Source organism: Anguilla rostrata, chromosome 5 (genome assembly GCF_018555375.3).
Source record: "Anguilla rostrata isolate EN2019 chromosome 5, ASM1855537v3, whole genome shotgun sequence".
Classification (NCBI taxonomy): Eukaryota; Metazoa; Chordata; class Actinopteri; order Anguilliformes; family Anguillidae; genus Anguilla; species Anguilla rostrata.
This window is the reverse complement of record NC_057937.1, coordinates 30,618,282-30,638,003: the sequence shown is the minus strand read 5'-3', so window position 1 is coordinate 30,638,003 and position 19,722 is coordinate 30,618,282.

Sequence of the window (19,722 nt, the reverse complement as noted above, 5' to 3'; positions counted from 1 at the left end):
TTCTGATGAAGTTTTTGGTGGTGCTGAATTAATTTATGAGGCTTTCATGATGATTTGCGGTCAAGGTCACCCTACAAGGTCAATATCAAAGACAAATTGAATCACCAATATCTGCCGAAATGAAAGAAATAGGCATATTAGTTCTTATTGTAGCTTTCAGAAATCATCTACTTTGATGGTTTTTTCTGTTTTTGAGAATGATAAGTGCAATTTGATTAGACTTTTATTACAATTTTGAGTAAATGACATTGAAACATTTGAGACAATGATTTAAACTTGAAAGTAAAAACTTCAATTGAATCAAGTGAGGGTGCATTGGAAAGAGGTTTTGTTCCCAATCTGTTACAATGTCAGAGTTCCTAACTGGAGCTTCAATGTTTCAGGCAGTGTTTGTACTTGCATATCCTTTCTTATGGCAGAACACCACACAGAGGACACCTTAGTAGTGCTTACACAAAGACTTGAGTAAAATTATGAAGACTGCATTATGTTTTCTGTTGTCTTGTTTAGTATACAATGGCATTAATATTGTTACAGCGTTGTAGTCATGTGTGTTGATTCAGGAATGAACTGCACTTCCATTTTCCTACTTAAAAATGCTTTTAATGCTTGGAAAATGTCTATGGATAAGTCTGTCTGTTAACCAAATTAAAGATGAATAAACAACCATTTAAAATGTGTATATTTATACCCACTACACATTATTTCCATGAGGTCCATATAATGTCTTATATTACAGGATCAATATATGTCACATAAAAATCCCCTCCCCTCCCTTATTGTATGTTTTTCAATCTGGTACTAGCAACTAGGTACCCAGTATGTTAAGCCCTTGGATCATGTATACTGTAGGGTAGTATTATAAAAGGAAATTACAATGTTGTGATAATATTTTATCTGTTTTGCCAAAAATGAGCACTGAGGTGATAGCTGGTATAACTAACACAAAGGCCTTATCATGGATTCTGTTGGAATCATTAGCAGAAATTTAAAACCTTTGAGTATCGCTTTTTTTATACAAGGGTAGGGAGGTGGCTATGCAGTCTTTGCCACAGCAAAGCAAAGTCTGAGTTTGTCTGTGCAGCCAGGCTCTGGCAGGGCTGCACTCTGGACTGAGTCTGACCCACAGTCTCAGAGTGACGTCAGTCGGAGCCCCGTGGGGACGTGGTGAGTCAGAGCTAGCCGAAGCCGCTGGAGCACCGCAGCAGCCATTAGCACGTCATTGGTAATCCCAACGACACCTTCTCACATTCCTTGGCATTTGTTTCAATGTGCTACTGCGAAGGCTGCTTTATTTACAAGGGTCACTATTCCCAGAGTGTTTGCTTTTGGGGAAGGATGCACAATGCCCCCCCCCACCCCCCCGGTTTTCAAGGCTTGCTTTCAGGTTTCTTACTCCTAATGCATTTGATAAAATTGCAGGTGTAGATAAATAGGCAAGATACAGAAACAGATAAAGAATATAAAATAATCAAGTGAGGAATGTGAATATATATATTTTTTAAATAACCACACAAACATTACAGATTTTAATCTTTTCATTTGGGGATTTACATGCAGTTGAATTTTATTCTGTTTAAAAGAGCTTTTATTTTGTTTCGTCACATCCAATAACTCCTTTTCATTTCTTTTTTATAATCATGTTTTTATCCTTACATTATTTGTTTCTACTTTCAAGAGCACTATATCAGCTTTTATATTGAAGACTATTATTTATTTGTTCTTTTTTCAAATTTTCAATCTTGCACCCTATCCAATTTTTAAGGGAGCTATAATAAATGAAATGTGTTAGATACATTGAATGGATTTTAATGCTTGATTTTGCCTACGTTATTCAGTCTATAACAAATATGCAGTCTATAACAAATAAAAAATTGTAGAGTAGGTTTTTGCTCCATAACATGCCATCAGTGACCCGTAGACTTATTATTAGCTGGTAGACTTATTATTAGCTATTGACTGCAGCTCTATAGCTCTGTCTGTCGGTTAGTTGGCCGGTTGGTCCACAAAAAGTGTCCCACCCTGTAGCGGCCACAGTTTTCACTCCAGGAGGCTGAAATTTGGCATGGACGTTGGTCTTGACCGAAGGTAGAGCTGAGTAACTTTCAAGGCTGATTGACCAAGAGGGGGCATGGTTGATGGGCATGGCCTATCACAAAAAGGCGCATAACTCCAGAAAAATAAAAATAGCATATTTATTGTAGGCTAAGCAACAACCTTATTTGACATGCCTACTCACATACTTCAGCCAATGAGTGCAATACCAACAGCCACAAAGGGGAGAAAAACATTTGCACACCACATACGCTGCGTGGAAGGGACTCCTTGAAAACTTTGTATTTCACCCGGATGGGCGTGGTTTTGAAGGACGTAGCAGTGCATGCTTCGGCAAGCTCCGTGACCGTCTCAGCCCTTGCTCTGAGTGCACATTACAATGTCATAACATTGTCAAAAATGCCCCATATCATGTGCCATGAAAATATTGGATGAAATTTACTGGCTAGCTAACGTTAGCTAACTTTACGTTAACAGGTTTCCTTTGTGCGTTAAACAAGCCTCACGTGCGGAGCTTGGTAACGTTTGCCCCATGGAGCTATAAAGAATGAAGTCACCCTAGTCTGTTGTTAACGTTAAATTGGTTAACTCTAACGTTAAATCATATAACCCTAGCGTCACCAGTTTGTCAACAAATTTAAAGTGAATTCCACCTTATCGTTAGCTGTTCAATTTACAATCGGCGAGTGAGTGTATGAGAGTTATGTGTGTGTGAGTGAGAGTGAGTCAAGTAAAATCACAGTGTGATCAAACAGTAACGTTAATCTTTGCCCTTTGGGTTAACATTTTAGTTTTTAACATATTTTCCAGTATAACGTTATGATGGTCAATTTGAGAATATATCAATAGTCAGGTAAAAGTCATTTGAAAATCTGCAGCGAAATCTGTAGCCATGCGAGCAGTACAAGGAGAAGGAGCAAAAAGCTAAGTGTATCTTTGTAAAATGAATGATCACAAAAAAATTATCTCTGTTTGAAGTTACAATTAAGCGTGAGGTCTCCTGTATGTTTAACCTTGGGGTTAAGGCAAAGATTAGGTTAATAAACAACTTTTTAGGTTACGGTTTGCTAGCTTATCTAAAAAGTGACGAGACGACCAAATGCGAGCCGACGAGAATGTGCATCAGGCACACAACACTCTGTGTGATGCAGGACGTAAGGCACTGCCCCGGGGTGAAATACCAAGTTTTCAGGGAGTCCCCTGTGTGGAAGCAGGCAACTTCCTGGACCCTACTCAAATGAATGAGACTCACACTAAAAGATTTGGTCTACGGATAATGTCAAATAGCCTACAATTAAATCGCAATCTCTCATGTAATCGTTATAATTGAGAGCTGTAACGTTACAATTCATCAGCATGGAAACAACAGTTGTATAAGTCATCAGTGTAGAATTATAATATTATGCTGTGTCAATGCATTTAATATGCTGTATCAATATTTGTTTGTTCTTGTGAAAGCATGTCTCCTTTCAAAACGTCCAAAAAGTGTCTCAGTGTATAACTGGCTCTACCTAGTCTGAGTTCAACTTCAACCTCAGTTCTTCCGACGACTTTCTCTTTGCCTCTCCCCTGCCTTCGCCTGACTCCTCATCCTCAGCACTCATTTAGCTAGTTTTTTAACTCGTTTTTTACATCAATGAAAAAAAATTACATCGCTGGTAATTTGTAGGTAGCAAGCTAGCTTACATTTTACATCAGAAAGAACGAGCGGGAGAACGGCAGCCATGCAGCTGCTCGCTCCCGTGGGGGCACGCATGTCATGCATCAAGCATAATGATTGGCTGGAAAGATGTGACCTGTGTTTTTAAATGACTTCATACCGGTATACCGTCACATCCCTAGCATGGCCTATCACAAAAAGGCGCATAACTCTCGAATGGATTCACAGATTTGCACAAGATTTTGTGGAAAGGTTCCTCATGAGCCAAAGAAGCGGTCACATGTTTGTGTGAGGGGGTGTGGTGATGGGCGTGGCCTATCACAAAAAGGTGCATAACTCCCAAATGGATTCACAGATTTTGTGGAAAGGTTGGTCATGCACCAAAGAAGTGTTTATGTCAGGGTGTGTGCGTGGATGCATACACACATGGTTGCATGCACGTGTGCGGTCGCAGCTATTGTAGATTCACACTTGTTTTTATTTTGGCCCATCTGTATTCCGGTTTTATAATGTAAAAAATGTGAGCAGAGTCCATGCACAAGCTGTATTGGAATGCTGCTACTATATCTTTCCCAAAATGTCAGCTGTCTGGAAACAATATAAGGAGACGTTAAAGGTCTGGTTTTTTTTATTTTTTTTTAAACTTATTTACGTAATATTTTTCATCAATCCTGTTGGATCTTATAGTATTTTATGTAACTAAAATTTTTGCTTTTTAGATGTTTTTTTCCTACTATGCCAATAGCTACACCACACCATCTATGGGGCATATCAAGATAGGGTACAGGTTCAAAGTATCTTCAAGCAGGTCCAGTTTATCTAAACCTTTTTTGGAAAGTAAAAAGTTACATGAATGTTGAAATTTAATTGGCCAAAATTCCAGAATCGACCGTAAGTTACACATATTTGTGTATTCAGCTTTAAATTAATATAGTCGGCCTTCAAAGTGAAGAAGCTTGACAACATCCTTGTAATAGTCTGATGAATAATTAGCTAATGTGACATGTTCAGGATTTGGATTTTTAACATAATCTTATGAAGGTAATCCACGTTTAAAGTAAAACATGTTAACTCTACATTCACATATTGAGGAGCTTACTAGAGAAATCTACTCTTCCACAGCAACTGGGGCAGATGTCATTCCATCCATCGTTGCACTAAAACGTCTCCTAAAATAAGGCACTGGTGCAGATCATGGTGTGAAGGCGCACAGAGTGTGCCAGTACAAAAGGCCATTGATCTGGACCACACCTTATCCCACTGTTGCAATAGCTCTAGAATTGCCTATTCAGCCTGAGTTGGGGTGTCTTGAGCTGATAGAATCTGAGATGCTACGGTTGTCACTCTGTTGGGCCACAAGATCATTATTGGAACAGAAGAGCTGCAGCTGGCCTCTCCTACTGTAAATCTTAACCCTTTAGCGCACATGCCAAATCTTGCCAATCCTTTCCCATTTAGGGGGTACCCTATTTAAAGCCTTATAACTGCAGATGTGAACACCGCAGAGACTTGAAAAATGGCTTAAATGATGCACGACATTTGTACAATTTACAATACTAACGCAGATTAGTTTATATTCATTTAATTTTGGAAGAAATAAAGTACCACAAATGAAATTGTCTAGACAAAAAATCAAAAATGAATTTGCACTTTTTTAGTTTGCAATGAAATACTGAGAAATTGCATATATACAGCAGGTTAAACTATACGTGTGCTGGATCAAAAACTTCTTGACCACAAGTTCATAAAATCAAGTTTCAATCGACCACCACATTTTGGCAATGCTCCAACTCTCACGTCATCACTGTTGCATGATTCACAAAAACTATTACACTACTAACTAACAATAACATTACAGTGTGAAATATCCACATTATATAATACTACTAACCTATTTAAAGACACTCAATTTCAAAAATAACGTATATAACCGAAGTATTTTGAGCAGTAATACTTACATAGCAATGATGAAATCTTATCTGTTTTCAGTAGATAGACACAGGAAATCAATGATATAGTTCTATCCGCTCCTGTTTTACACCAGAAAACGATGTCAGCTAGGTCTGTCAGCAAACATATAGCTATGCTCAGAAGTCCTCAATAATAATAGTATTTTCCAAGAAATTCCGAAAAATAGTTGACAACGTTTCGTTAGCAGCTTCTTTGTTTTACTGCTACCACGGAGTGAATGCGTAATTGAATGCGATGATAACAAAATTTCCGGTTACGCTGACCTATAAAAGGTCAAATTTTGCTATTCCAAAAGCAAAATTAGACATGTTATATGTCGTTAGAAAGCTTATACTCTCATCTACTAAATAAATGAACTGTTAATCAAGCCAGACTGTATTAAAAAGGGCGACAATGCCGTAAACAACACGTGTGGTATTACGCACAGCTATTTTGTAAGATACCCAGGCATCACAAATGTGCGTATATTTCAGAAAGGGATTGACCAAGACAATTATGACCACTCAGTCTCAAAAGGGACATCTCTACGCATAAAACCAACGGTAAGGTTGTATATTTATTCAATATTTAGTCCCAGATATTGACTGTAGAACAGTGGCGGCTGGTGACTCAAAAAATTGGGGAGGACAGGAAGAAAACCAACACACGGCGTCATGTTATTTTACACTAGTTGGCTACTTATCTCTACTTTCTTATGTGCAAGTTATGTTATGTTATGTTCAAATGTAGCAATAATCCAACTAGCAACCTAATGCAAATTTACTATACAACTAAGGTAAGTAATGCACCCAAAGTTTATCCCCATCTTCCATGAGGAACAAATATCGTATTATCATTTACGGCTTTTACTGGATTCTGATTGGTCCAAGGGTGGGCATTATTTCTCAGTAAAGAGACACCTCGGCCTTTTAACAGTAACTAAAATTAATGTGCTACAAAATCCAGCATTCTAAAGCAGTTTAAACAGCAGCATTATTCTTTCTATTTTGAATTGTTGTTACATCCCCTCCCCTTTTCAATGTCCAATTTCACAATTGATGGCAACTTTGAATCACGTTTCTAGATACTGTTGCTAGCTTTACGGTTGCCAGCCATCGCGCAAATCGGAATCGTCCCTTATTTGGACAGTAGAATAGGCGTTCCGCATTTAACTCATGGCTATGGGATGCATTTTCATCCGTATGTTTGTGAACGATTGCGTTGATAGTAACCGCTGTTTTGTATACAATTCAATAGTTAGGCTAGCTAGCTGGGATAACAAGCATGAAGTGAGACCATTCTGACCTAAAACCAAGAATTTTAATATTGGCTAGATGACAAGTGACGGCGAACCTGTCATAAAGCTAGCTGGCATTCAAAACCCGTTATAGAGGGTCTTAGAAAAACGTTATGTCTACATTGCGTGACCACACCATTTAAAAAGTAGGCCTAAGACAGTGCTAGGGAGATGAATTTGATTGACTTATGGTTTTATGCAGTTTTATTAAATAATATAATGACAAAAATGACCAAAACTGGTGCTAACTGTATGGTATAAAACAAGAAGGAACTATTTTTTCTTGATAGAATCATTGTGCAAAGGAACTACCAACCAGAGTTTTGCTTGACAACGGTAATAATATGCCCAAACACCCGCGGAAGAATATTTCACTTTTAGCTGATTACATCGATACAAATCAATAAATATAAAAGTAACCATATATAGTCATTGTTGGTAATGTATAAGTGGAACAAACCCCTCCGGGCTGTCTCGTAATTGGAAAACAATGTAGCCTACTTCGGGGCTGGTTAAGCGACCCTACATTATTTTCCAATAATGGGACAACCCGTCGTGGTTTATTCCTTACATCATATTACAACACAAAGGATGAATATAAAAAAGGGGCCAGGTGAACGAGAGGGAAAGACACATCTAATCACTGTGGGCTCTGGATGGGAATGAACCTCGTATGTGCATAATGTGTCACTAGAATTAGCATTTTTGATCATGGTTATCTGTGGAGCTGGTCGTCCAGCAGTCTTGATCTTCACCTGCTGCGTAAGCCAAACTGGAATGGCAGTGACAACAAATAATCCAGATGTTCTTCCCCATCCCACTCTCTGCGTCTGCGTCCATGCCTCTCTGTGACCCCCCTCACTCTCAGTACCGTTCATTGCCTCATTAGCAATAGCAGCACCACTCTCCTCGCAATCCATTCTCACCGTTAGCTCAGTCCTTCAGGGCTGCTACAACAAGCTAACTGTTGCGTTGGCTAACAAGTAGCTAGCTGCTGCTCAATAAAAAAGGGAAACGTAAATCTGAAAAAAGGAAATTTAGACAACCTTCTCTATGGACCAGCCGCCTCTGGTTGAAAAGGCTTAAATAAAATGTCATTTTTTAGTGATGTGTTTTAAAGGTAGCTAGCAATTTTCACGTTATAATACAATACAGTGGTAGAGAATTGAAGATGAAATTTGGAAATTATCATTGGACCAACGCAATGTTAATATTGTATTCTGGTTGTTGATTGGTTAGGGAGGACGTCCTCCCTTGGAGCATCATTTTATATGTTTTGGCCAATAACAGATTAGCATGAAAAAAAATGAAGTACATTAAATTGATACAAGAGATCCCGCCCTAAGGAGGACAGCAGGAGCCCGTCCTCCTCTGCCCCCACCACCACTTCACACAGACTGCTCTTTCCTCTTTTGCCTGCCCTGCAGGTGTCGCTGTTGAAGCATTTGAATCAGAATTTCAATAATGGATTTTTTCCAAAGAAGAGAGAAAAAATATTTTATAAATGATACTGAGATTTGGTATATATATTATATTATATTTTGATTTCCATCTTGCCTCTCAAAAATAGAGAAGGAGCAACCTCCTCTGCCTCTATGGACCAGCCTCCTCTGCTGTAGAATGACATGGTATCATTTTTTTAAACTTGTTCTCGTTTATTTCGTTATTCAGTGCGCAGCGTTTTTACTGCTGTATTGGCATATTTTAGGGCTATTGTTAGGTTTATCTTGTTGCTATGACATAATACAATTTTTTAGTGGTGAAATAGTATTTTTATGAATACCAAGATAGACAATATTGTCCATTATGTAATGGGTGGAGGGTGTAGTTGTATATGAGACTGCAGGGAGGGGGGCGTGTTAAATGAATAACCAGTGCGACAATGGTGGCACTGCGAAACTCCATATTCGGCATAGTTGTAGTGTATCGTCTACTTATGAAACTAAAACAACGCGTTTCTGTTTTTAACTCTTTGGTTGCAGTAGCACTGAATTTCTGAGTTCAGTAATCTGGGCGCGCCGGCATGCCGACCACTAGGGGGCTTGTGCGAAGGGGTTAAGGAATGAGCATCCCTGGGAGGACCTGACTGGAGTGGAGCTGATATTGGAAGTATGCGGTCTTGAAAGGTCATCAGCAATGCTGTTGGATTGACCTGTGCCATAGTGGATGGTGTAGTCAAAGTTCGATAACTGAGTAACCCACCTTAGCTGTGTTCAAGTGACTAAGTGGGTTGTTATCAGTCCAGACAATACACATTTCCAGAATTTTTCAATCATTTCCCATTTCAAGGCTAATAACTCTAACTTCATAGAGCTATAGCTTGCCATATTTTTTCAGGCCACGACAGGCATAAGCAATAGATCTCTCCTTCCCATCCTGCTCCTGTGACAATACCGCTCTAAGGCCCCCATAGCTGGCATCAATCTCAAGGATAAAAGGGAGAGAAGTTAGTGTCCGTCAGAACAGTGCACTCACTAACCTTGCTTGAGATCTTGACAGCTATGCTCGCATTCCATAGTTCAGGCACCTTTGAATGACTCTTGGCTGTTATGCCCCATCTTATTTGACTCAGATACCAGGCGGTGGAGTGGGGTAGTCATCTTGGCAAACCCTTGGACAAAGCACCTGTAATAACTTGCAAAACCCAGGAACAAACGCAACTCAGAGACCTTAGTTGGGCGATCTTGCTGGGGTCAGTAGAGACACCTTCACTAGATATAACATGAGTAAGATATTTTACCACTGTCTTGAAGAAGGCATACTTCTCTAAACTGACCTTCAAGCCTTGCTGCAAGTGACCCAGTACCAACTCCAGGCAGTCCTATTTGCCAATCCTATTTCTGCTGAAAGAGTGTAGGAAAATATTTGGAAAGGCAAGGCAGCGTTATACAAATAAAGCTGCCTTGCCTTGCCAAACATTTTCCTACTCTTTCAGCAGAGCATATCCACAAACTGTAGATAATATTAAACTTTGTTTCCACATGTAATTATTTATGTCCTCGTTTAATTATTTATTACCTTATTTAAAGGCAGACTATGCAGGACTTATTACTTAAAAATGTTATAAAATAACTATGCTAAGGCATATCTGATGCACTAGTAATCTATGTCTTAGTTTCACCAAAGTCCTGCACCTTTTGCCTTTTGCCTGTGATGTTTCTGTGTGTGGCACTCTTTTCTGTGTGGGGAGGGGTGGGCATGGCTAGAGAGCCTGTGTTTTCATATCAGATTGCATGTTGCTGGTTAGCTGCTGCAATGATGGACGCTAAGAAGCCTAGATACAGCAAAGCAAAAAGGCAAGCTGACAGGGCTCATTCAATAACTAGAGTCAACCTTGGAATTGCTTTTCCTCGGTGGTGTCAGATGAAGTTCGCCAAGGTGATGAAAAGCGACACGGAGTTGGCCTGTTTCGTGTTGGACATGTAAGTAATGTGGGACAAGCAAGGATTAATTAAGAATGTGTTTATTTTCTGAATCCAGCGGTCAACGCCCTTGTTAAAATGTTCAGCACTCTGAATACTTTACCAAGCGATATTGTGTGCTAGAACCCCTCACTTAACCTACATGTAAAATATATTTTATGTAATTTAATTTAATAATTATTATTGAAAATGAGAATGATCAATTAAATCGCCAAATTCTTTGATAGGTCAGTCTACAGAAAACTGGTGGAATCAACCAAGAAGTCAAAACAAGCTGTATATAAGGTTTAAAGACTAAATAATTTAATTTAATAAAAAGTAATCGATTAGATTAATGAAATGAAATCATACATTCTTTATTGACTGCAGGCACATTATGTCTAAATGACAAAACATAAGACATTACACAAAACATTAAATGATTAATCTAGAAATACCGGAAAAGAGAGAGTGAGAGAGAGAGAGACGGATAAGCCAGACCTTGCCAAAGTATCACCCACTGCCAGTATAAGTGCCACAGGATGAAAGGAAACCAGGTACAATCACACAACCAAGGAACCACCACCGAAATAAAAAGAGGAAAACTCTTGTTCTTCAAGTCTCCGAAACCAAATGCAACACAAACACTTTTTCCTGTGGCAATCTTAAATACCTTACCCAGCATGGTAAAGGGAAGGGGGGTCAGACTAAATTATGACAAGTACTGGCCTACCTAAAGATTGCATTCAAACTTAAAGTAATGGGAAGTGTTAGGCATGCAGGGTCTCCGACCCCCAATATGGTGTCCTGTGTCATCTGGTCTGTCTCTTCTGAGGAGGTGAGACCCATAGATTGTCTCCCTAGATTAGGGTATCAGTGGATTTAAAATTGCCCCAATCACATTTGCTTTGATGCTTGTGACGGGGAGTCCAGGCCACATTCTTATTCACTGTTTCCCTCTCCAAGGCCAAAATCTAAACACTACATATCCTACAGTAACTTACATTTAGCTAGCTAGTGATGTTTGGCAGCTAGATGCCTGAGGTTGGGAAGCTTTGGTATTGAATTCTGTTCTCCCATCAAGATGTCTTCTTCCATATGGGAACTGCTGATACTGTTTATAGTTGCAATTTAGCTAGCTTGGTAATTCACCAGAATTTATTTCAATCGGGCACTGAATTGCATGCTAGCTATGTGTAGCCAACATCGCTAACAAAGTTGCAAACAAAGACACCCTGTCCGCATCAGTATTCACTGATGATAAAATGCTTAGTTCAACTGCATTTATTTCAATCAGAGGAACTGAATTCGATACAGAATACATGCTATCTAGCTAAGTGTAGCCAACTTCACTAACAAAGCGAACAAAGGTCTGAACAAAGACTCTCATTCTCATCAGCGTTTACTGACTATAAAACACAGCAAGAATTTATTTCTAACTCTATACCTCAGGAATATAACAATGTAATATTACATTACATTTTATTTGGCAGCAGCTTTTTCTGAAGTGATGCGCAATAACTGCATACTGAAGGATGTTGGAACAACTATAGAACACAGGTCAGATAAGGTAGCTACAATTCACATAAAGTAGCAATTATCCATAGCCATGAACATATACATATTGTGTTGTATTTGAGAAATTAAAGAGGCTAATATTTGAATAGGATGCAGATAACTTTCTGAAATAGTCATTCACTTTACAAGTGTATTTGCTAGCAATAATGTACCTATATCTGCTAATGTTACTTATTCCATTCTGTGTTTACACCCCAGGTCTAACTAAATCTCCAGAATAGCTAAATACTGCATGAGGAAATCCACAAAATAGCTGCAGTATGGAGTACCATATGATGTTCTCACACGTTAAGCACTTGTGTAAAAGATTATACCACTGCACTTGTGTAAAAGATTATAACAATGCCCAATTACTGTTACCATCTATATGGAATCATTCATGTTGCTAAAAATGTGATTTTCAATATCTCTGACCACCTTACCTCCTCACTTGACATTTTGCTAGGGCTGTTGCGGTTAGGATTTTTTTACCGCGCGGTTCTATGCTGGCTCAACACCGCAATTCTGCAGTGGTCACGGTGTTGAGCCGCATCTTTTTTTGTGCGTTTTTGTGCCTACGTATATTATGACTCATCAGCGACTGGTGAGCTGAAAATTGGTGGGGCGCAAAACTTTCCTTTAAACTAATCATTGATCTCAAACTGTTTTAATTAATTTTCAGTGATTTACAAGCATGCAAACGATCTGACTAATCAATTGGAAAGTGACACACAGCTTCTTCGCATTGTGTTAGGGAGATTAAATGATAAATGTGATTTAGAAAAATCCGTTTTAATCACTAAGCAGTGGCGGAAACTTCCCCTGATTTTCCTTGAGTATCAATACAATTAATCCACAAAATAGGCTACTCAATACTATTATATATAGCCAGCTCTCCCCAAATAGGCAGTTTTAGTGAGTAGCCTAGGCCTTATAGCCTACATTTATTTTCATTTGCAGTACGAATTGTGCACATTTTTAATCAACATTATTTGCGGATACATGCTCTTCTTTCTCCGCACTCGTATTCATGGCAAATATCTACAATGCGTAGATTGTCAACAAATTTGAAGTACAGGTTTTGTTTTTGCTGGTTATTCTGAAAGCTAACACGGTAAATAACAGACTGATGTATCTTGTTTGTTAAGTGTAGACTACTTGGTGATTAAAACAGATTTTTAACGGATAAATTGAATTCATGTTTTAATCTCCCTTCATACACGGTATGAAGACGCTGTGTGTTAGGCTACTTGCCTTTTGATTAGTTCGATCGTTGGCACGCTTGATAATAAAGGAAAATAAATGATAACACGTTGAGATCAATGATTAGTTTAAAGAAACGTTTTGCGCCCCACCAATTTTCAGCTCACCAGTCGACTTCATGTAGGCCCACCCTGCTTTTGAAGTGCAATATACCAGTTAAAAATGTAGCATTATTAATTTACTAACGGAGAAGACACTAATAAGATAGGAAACGTGTTTATTGTAAAAAAGAAAAAAAAAGCCATTAAAAAATGGATAGAACGCAAATAAACATTGAAGTGCAAATGCTTGAAAATTATACTGGTATAAAAGGCATAGGCTATAAAATATTCCATATAAATAAAACATTTTCTATAGCTCTAAGGCTTACGTCTACTCAATGTTGGTTGCTAGAAAAACCAGCATGTTCACCTTGTGTGGTTTCAGAGAGGATCGAACAGGGGTTACAATATTCCCAGCAGCACTAAAAACTCTTTCCGATGGTGTGCTTGTTGCACAGATACACATGTACTTGCGAGCAACTTTGGAGAGTAGAATAAATCGCGGGTGGTTGTTGCGCCACCAGGCAAGCGGACTGATGTTGGAATCTATGGGAACCTCCTGTAGGTAGCAAGTGATTTCTGTATCTGTACGAGCTCTCTTGGATAGGGGAGCGGAGCTGGTTCTTAACTTGAGGGGTTCACCAAGACTCTTCTGCTTTTTTGCTGGAGGTGGCACTGCTGGCTCAGAGGACCCTCTGGGCTCGGCTCCAATCGTAGATGCACTGACATCGCTGTCCCCTCCTTCTGACACTTCGAGCATCTCTTCAATAAGCGTGTTTTTTATCTCCGCCAAGTCATCAGCACAGTTTCCTCTATATCTCCAGCAGGCACGCTTTTCCTAATAGCATCTGCATTGCTGGTGGTGCGTATTTCCCCTCAAGAATACGACACATTTCACGTTTGATTTCAGATGTCAAGGTTGTGTCCGCGTCTGATGGTTTGAGAGTATCTTCAATCAGTAGCTTCAATATGGGTTTGACAGATGACACCGTAACATAACTCTCACCTGACAGAAGGTCAGTGAATTCAGTCGCGGATTTCAATGCCTCATTGATAGATTCAAGGACAGCGATGTCTTGCCAGGTTGGAATCAGATGCTGGTGGTGCCGGTCATCCAGAACAGGTTTGATGGCTGGCATTTGCTCCAAAATTCGCTCCACCATTTTCTGTTTGGCGCCCCATCTGGTAGGGCAGTCCTGCAGAGAATATATCTATTGTTAAAATTTCTTTATTGCAGGAAATTTCAAGCTTCATTAGTCTACCCACATTTAGGCCAAATAAAAGCAACCTTTTTCAACTATTCAAATAGCATACTTACAAGTCTAAAATCGAATAGACTACCCGACATTTAGGGAAGGGGCAAATTACATTTTGTTTAATTTAGGCCTATTATTCCTTTAATTTAATTGTCATAAATTTTTTTAGAAAACATTTAAATCATCAGGCGGTATTATTAAAATGTTGTGTATGTGGGCATGCTATAATTAGCCTCATATATTCAAATAAGCGTGTTCTTCATAAAACGACCAGTAATAACCTAGCTATTGTCTTGCCTATAATGCTCACCAATATAAGGCTGTGTTGTGGAAGTTGAAGTTCTGCTTGCGCTTTGGCAAGGTCTCTCCTTTTCAGCCAGCTCTGGGAGAATGTGCTGGTCAGTGTGCGACATACAGACATTGCTCGGACAGTGCACTCCTTGGTACTTCTCATTGCCATTGTGTTTGTCACGGCCAGATGCAAATTGTGGCCAAAACAATTTAGCCACGGCCAGTCCAACTTCTTTGCTGCCGCGACGATGTTGGCTCCGTTATCTGTTGTGACGCATGCTAATTTCTTTTCATCAAGGGACCACTCTTCAAAGGCGAGGCAGAGGGCTTCCGCGAGATTGTCAGCGGTATGGTTGTCTGGCACATACATCGTTTCAAGGCAATGTGACTTCAGTGTCCAGTCCTTGGTCAGGGACAGACTCATATATGGATTCATGTTCACACTTGACCATAGGTCAATTGTGGTTGAGAAAAAGTCGACATCCTTGATCTCGCTTTTAATGTCCTCTTTTACTTTTTCGTACATTTTTGGGACCGCTGTTTGAGAGAAATATGTCCTGCTTGGCAACTCATACTGCTTGTCGAAGTTTTGGATAATGGACTTGAAAGCAGGCTTCTCTACCATACGAAATGGAGCCATTTCTGATACGAGAAAGCGAGTGACAGAGTCTGTCAGACTTTTGTGTCGATTGCTGCCGTCACTTAGTCACTCGAGCAAACGCCTCGGCCACCCCAATCTGTCAGCTAGATCCGCCAACAATGGCTTGTGCAGCCCCTGAAGCTGTTGTGGCTTCCACGTTGACACTGGGGTGCATGGCTCCAAGATGATTTCTTAAGTTAGATGTGTTTCCCCACTTCACCAAAATCTTTTTACCGCAAAGGCGGCACACAGCCTCATCAATATTAGCTGGCATTCCGTTTTCATTTGGTATAAAGCCGAAATGTGCCCAAATCGGGGACATAATATTTGGTTTTTGTATAAGCTCCATCTTTACTTTATCAACGTCTTCAAGAAGCGCGAGAATGCAACGACATGTCTGAGAAGGAAATTAAATTATTGTTGAAGTGTTGTTTTCATTAGGCTAGGAGTTTATTGTGTAGATTGAAACACATACACACATTTATTTAGCAAAGAAGTGGAAAACAAATAATGGAAAAAAATTGACAACTGCGGGTGTGCGGTTATTTGGCATCAACCCGCAAGTTCTTGACACCACCGCGGTGTTTCAATGTTGCGGTTACCATTACAGCCCTACATTTTGCTTCTACCACTTGAGGGTGCGTCCTTCGGTGTGGATGGGGTTGAGGACGGAGGAGACAAACACAGGAGTCTAGAAGGGCCACAAAAAAACGGCATAATATACCTTTAAGTAGTTGTGTTCATTATTTAAATAAATAGAAATATTTAATTATTTATTTCCACATTTAATTGTTTCAGGATTGCTGGCATGTGCACTAAGAAATAATAAAATCTGTCAACATCATCCATCAAAGCTGGTGGGCAGTGTCTAATATCAGATTAGTTGAATTTTATAGACCCACCCTTAAAATAAACCCTTCAATCTGGATCAGTAGATTATCTAGATTGAGAGCCATTGATTAGAGACAACAAGTTAGATACCTATTTTGTTAAGTATACCCAATTGAGATGTTGGCCAGAAGGCTACACATATTAATGAATGATCAAGCAGTAAGGCTGTTCATTATTAGTAACTTAAGCAAGCATTGGTAACAAAATGAAAGATTGATAAGGCTGTATGATTGTTATTGATAAGCAAGTTACAGTAAATAAATTGTGGCTATAAAGTTAATTATAAGAAAGCGTTGGGGCAAATATTAATGGATGATCAAGCTTTAACATTGGTTATTGATAAGCAAGCAAAATGATCAAGTTGTAGTGTAGTTTCCAAGATAGCAAAAATGTCCTTTTCACTTTGACCCAGATAAGACTTATTATAAAGCTGATACATGTAGTGGCTTCTTCTTCCAAGTGGGTGTGAACGCGCTCGCGCGCTCTCAACAGGAACAGGCATAGTTTGCCCAATATTGTATTGCGCACCATGGTGGCTTGGTGGTCAAGTGCAGCCATACTGTCATTCACAAGAGAATATGGTGCTTTTAGTTCTTTTGGAAAACATGTTTATTTTAGCCTATTTATCTCGTTAACGTAAATAATACTCATTACATTGAAAAATGCATTATTTGTGATTAAAATAATGGTTGTTGGTAATGTATTAGTGACCCCCACAGATGTATGATTTTATTGCTTTCATGGGAGCTCAGACCCCTTCTTATGGGAACTCAGCTCCCTCTGGCTCCCACATAACTCGAACCCTGGGCTTCACGGTAAATCAGTGCATCAAACATAACACATGACTGACCCACCTCTGGTGCTTACACTACAGTATCTGAAATCCCTGCATTAGAGAATAGCGCAAACCTCTTGAAAGACACTTAAATGTCATTGTGAGTGGTATGCATTTTTATAAAGCAGGCCACAATGAGCCACTACACTATGCTGACACTGAACATTGTACGCTAACAATGTCCCTATACAAACAGCTCGGCCTGTTTGCGCCAATACAAAAGTTCTGAGCATTATTCACAAAAGCTAACAGTTGTCTCTTATGATCAATGTGAACATAACAATATCAAGAATATTACAAAAAGTAAATAATTTAAATGTTACAAGCAGTGATGCCTACATATTTGTATTTATCCTGGCTAGACTAGTTTCCTCCTCCTGTTCTGACCCACTCCCCAGAAAATTTGCTTTAGCCATGCTGATAAGTTGATGAAATTAGTCAAATCTTCCAAAAAACAAAGAAAAAAAACCATTTTTGCTGCACTGAGAGCTTGTATATTACTGTGCAACTTTATGGTTTACTGCACAATGCTGTGATGAAGCAACTGTTGCATGCAGCTCTCTGTCCTTCTAACAAATTTAAAATGAGATGTGATACACCGTTGGAAACCTTCTACTGTTCTCTCTAGGATAAATGAGTTATCAAACAAACACCAGTACGAAGTGAACAGTTACACCGGTCTAAATTGTAAGCGGGATTTTGCATTTGGCTGTTGTAAATACCTATCCCCTGCTTTCTATTTGCATGTTTATTTCTGAAAAGGATTCATTAATAAGCAGCATTAATAAACAATACCTTTTGTCTCCATTGCAGTGGAAGTCAACCTATAATTAAACTGTCAGTGGTCCTTTTCTCCTGCACAGTTTTCTCAGTCTCAGACTCTTTTTGTATAATTTAGTTTTTTGTCGTTACGGCTTTAATGCACAATGCAAAATCCTGTTCTAATGATTGTTGGGACATGTTTTAATTAAATATCTCTGATGTGTGCAACTAATGAATTGGTAGGCCTATTTTTAGTCATTCTTTTTATAGGCCATATTTTAAGTTTATCAGTTAATCATTATTAAGCAATTAATGGGTACCGACAATCAGTTGAAAAGAACTGCACCCTAGATCATACTATTCCGAAAATCATGATGCAAGCCCAGGCATATAGGGCAGTGATTGTACAGAATAAATGCGAACTATCTTAGTGGTACACTAAGCAAGTTATGAGCTGAGGGAATTAATGTATTGAGGATCAGTCCAGGCGCAAACACAGTCACCATACCACAATAAGTTACTTTTACTATTGGGTAAGATGCAGGAATGTTGTCTGCAAAGTCTTAAAGAAGCAAGAAGCAAGTACCCACTGCCTTGAGAATAGGATGTACAGAAGCAAGTACCCACTGCCTTGAGAATAGGATGAGGACTCTTTTTATAGCTCATTTTTATCCAAAATTTTCTTCAAATGTCCCATGCCCAATCACATTTTGTAGCCCCATCTCATAGCCGCAAAATCCTTAGTCAACAGACACATTCCCCTCAGAACAATGTGCTGCCAGCCTTTCTTTTCATACCATAATCCACCAGCTGAGCTGGCAGCACAGGCAGCCGCCTGATCAACCAGCCAACTTTCTCTTGTGTGATGACACAGACAACCCAGCTGACTACAAACTCTCCATCCCCTGGTGGCACTACAGCCCATGCGCTGCCCTGTGGGGCCATCTGTAATGGTCCTCATTGGCACAGCCAGTATTCGATTGGGGTTTCATTGTAGTGAAGCATCCATGGGGTGCTTCACTACAATGAAACCCAGTGCATTAGCAGGATAAGCCCAATCCTATCAATTCCAAGACTACAGCTGCCCTGCTAGGCCTGAGGATTTGACAAACCTAACAGTATGGAAATTGGGACAGATGCAGAGCGATCTCTGACACTTCAACACAGGAAGAAAATATGTGTTCTCAAACAGAGCTTGGTTACCGAAAAGCAGACTCCAGTCATAATCAAATGTGCTCAAATAAAGTGCAGGCTGACACACACAATGAACATTGTAAAGCCCATTCTATATAGTCTGAATGCTACAAAGATGCGTATTAAGGCTGGAACCCTGGAATGAATCTTCAGTGGTGATAATGTACACCAGAACATGAGGCAAGATAAAGGCACAAAAATACATTCTTTAATGGACAATAAAAAATTGACCAGGGACAATTCTACACACAAATGAAATGGATAGAGCATAGTAGGACTAGGAAGAAGACTGAAATAAAATGGCCAAAATACACTGCAATCACACAACCCACTACAGCATACGTGTAGCCACACAGCAAAAATACAAGAAAAATATGTACATATCACAGTTTTCTGCCTGTCTGAGATGCTGATGAAACACATGGATTCAGTGGGGCTTGAAGTCACATACAAAGACTTCAATTATACGTTCTCAAGACGTTTTTTATCATGTTTTCCAAATCTTACGTTTCAGTCTGCAGCAATAGGCCGAATTCATGAAAGGTATGGTGAAAAACATGCCACCCCCTCGCTCCAAAGCCCTACCCTCAAAATACACCAAATGCGTGCTGCCCACCATTTAAGTACTG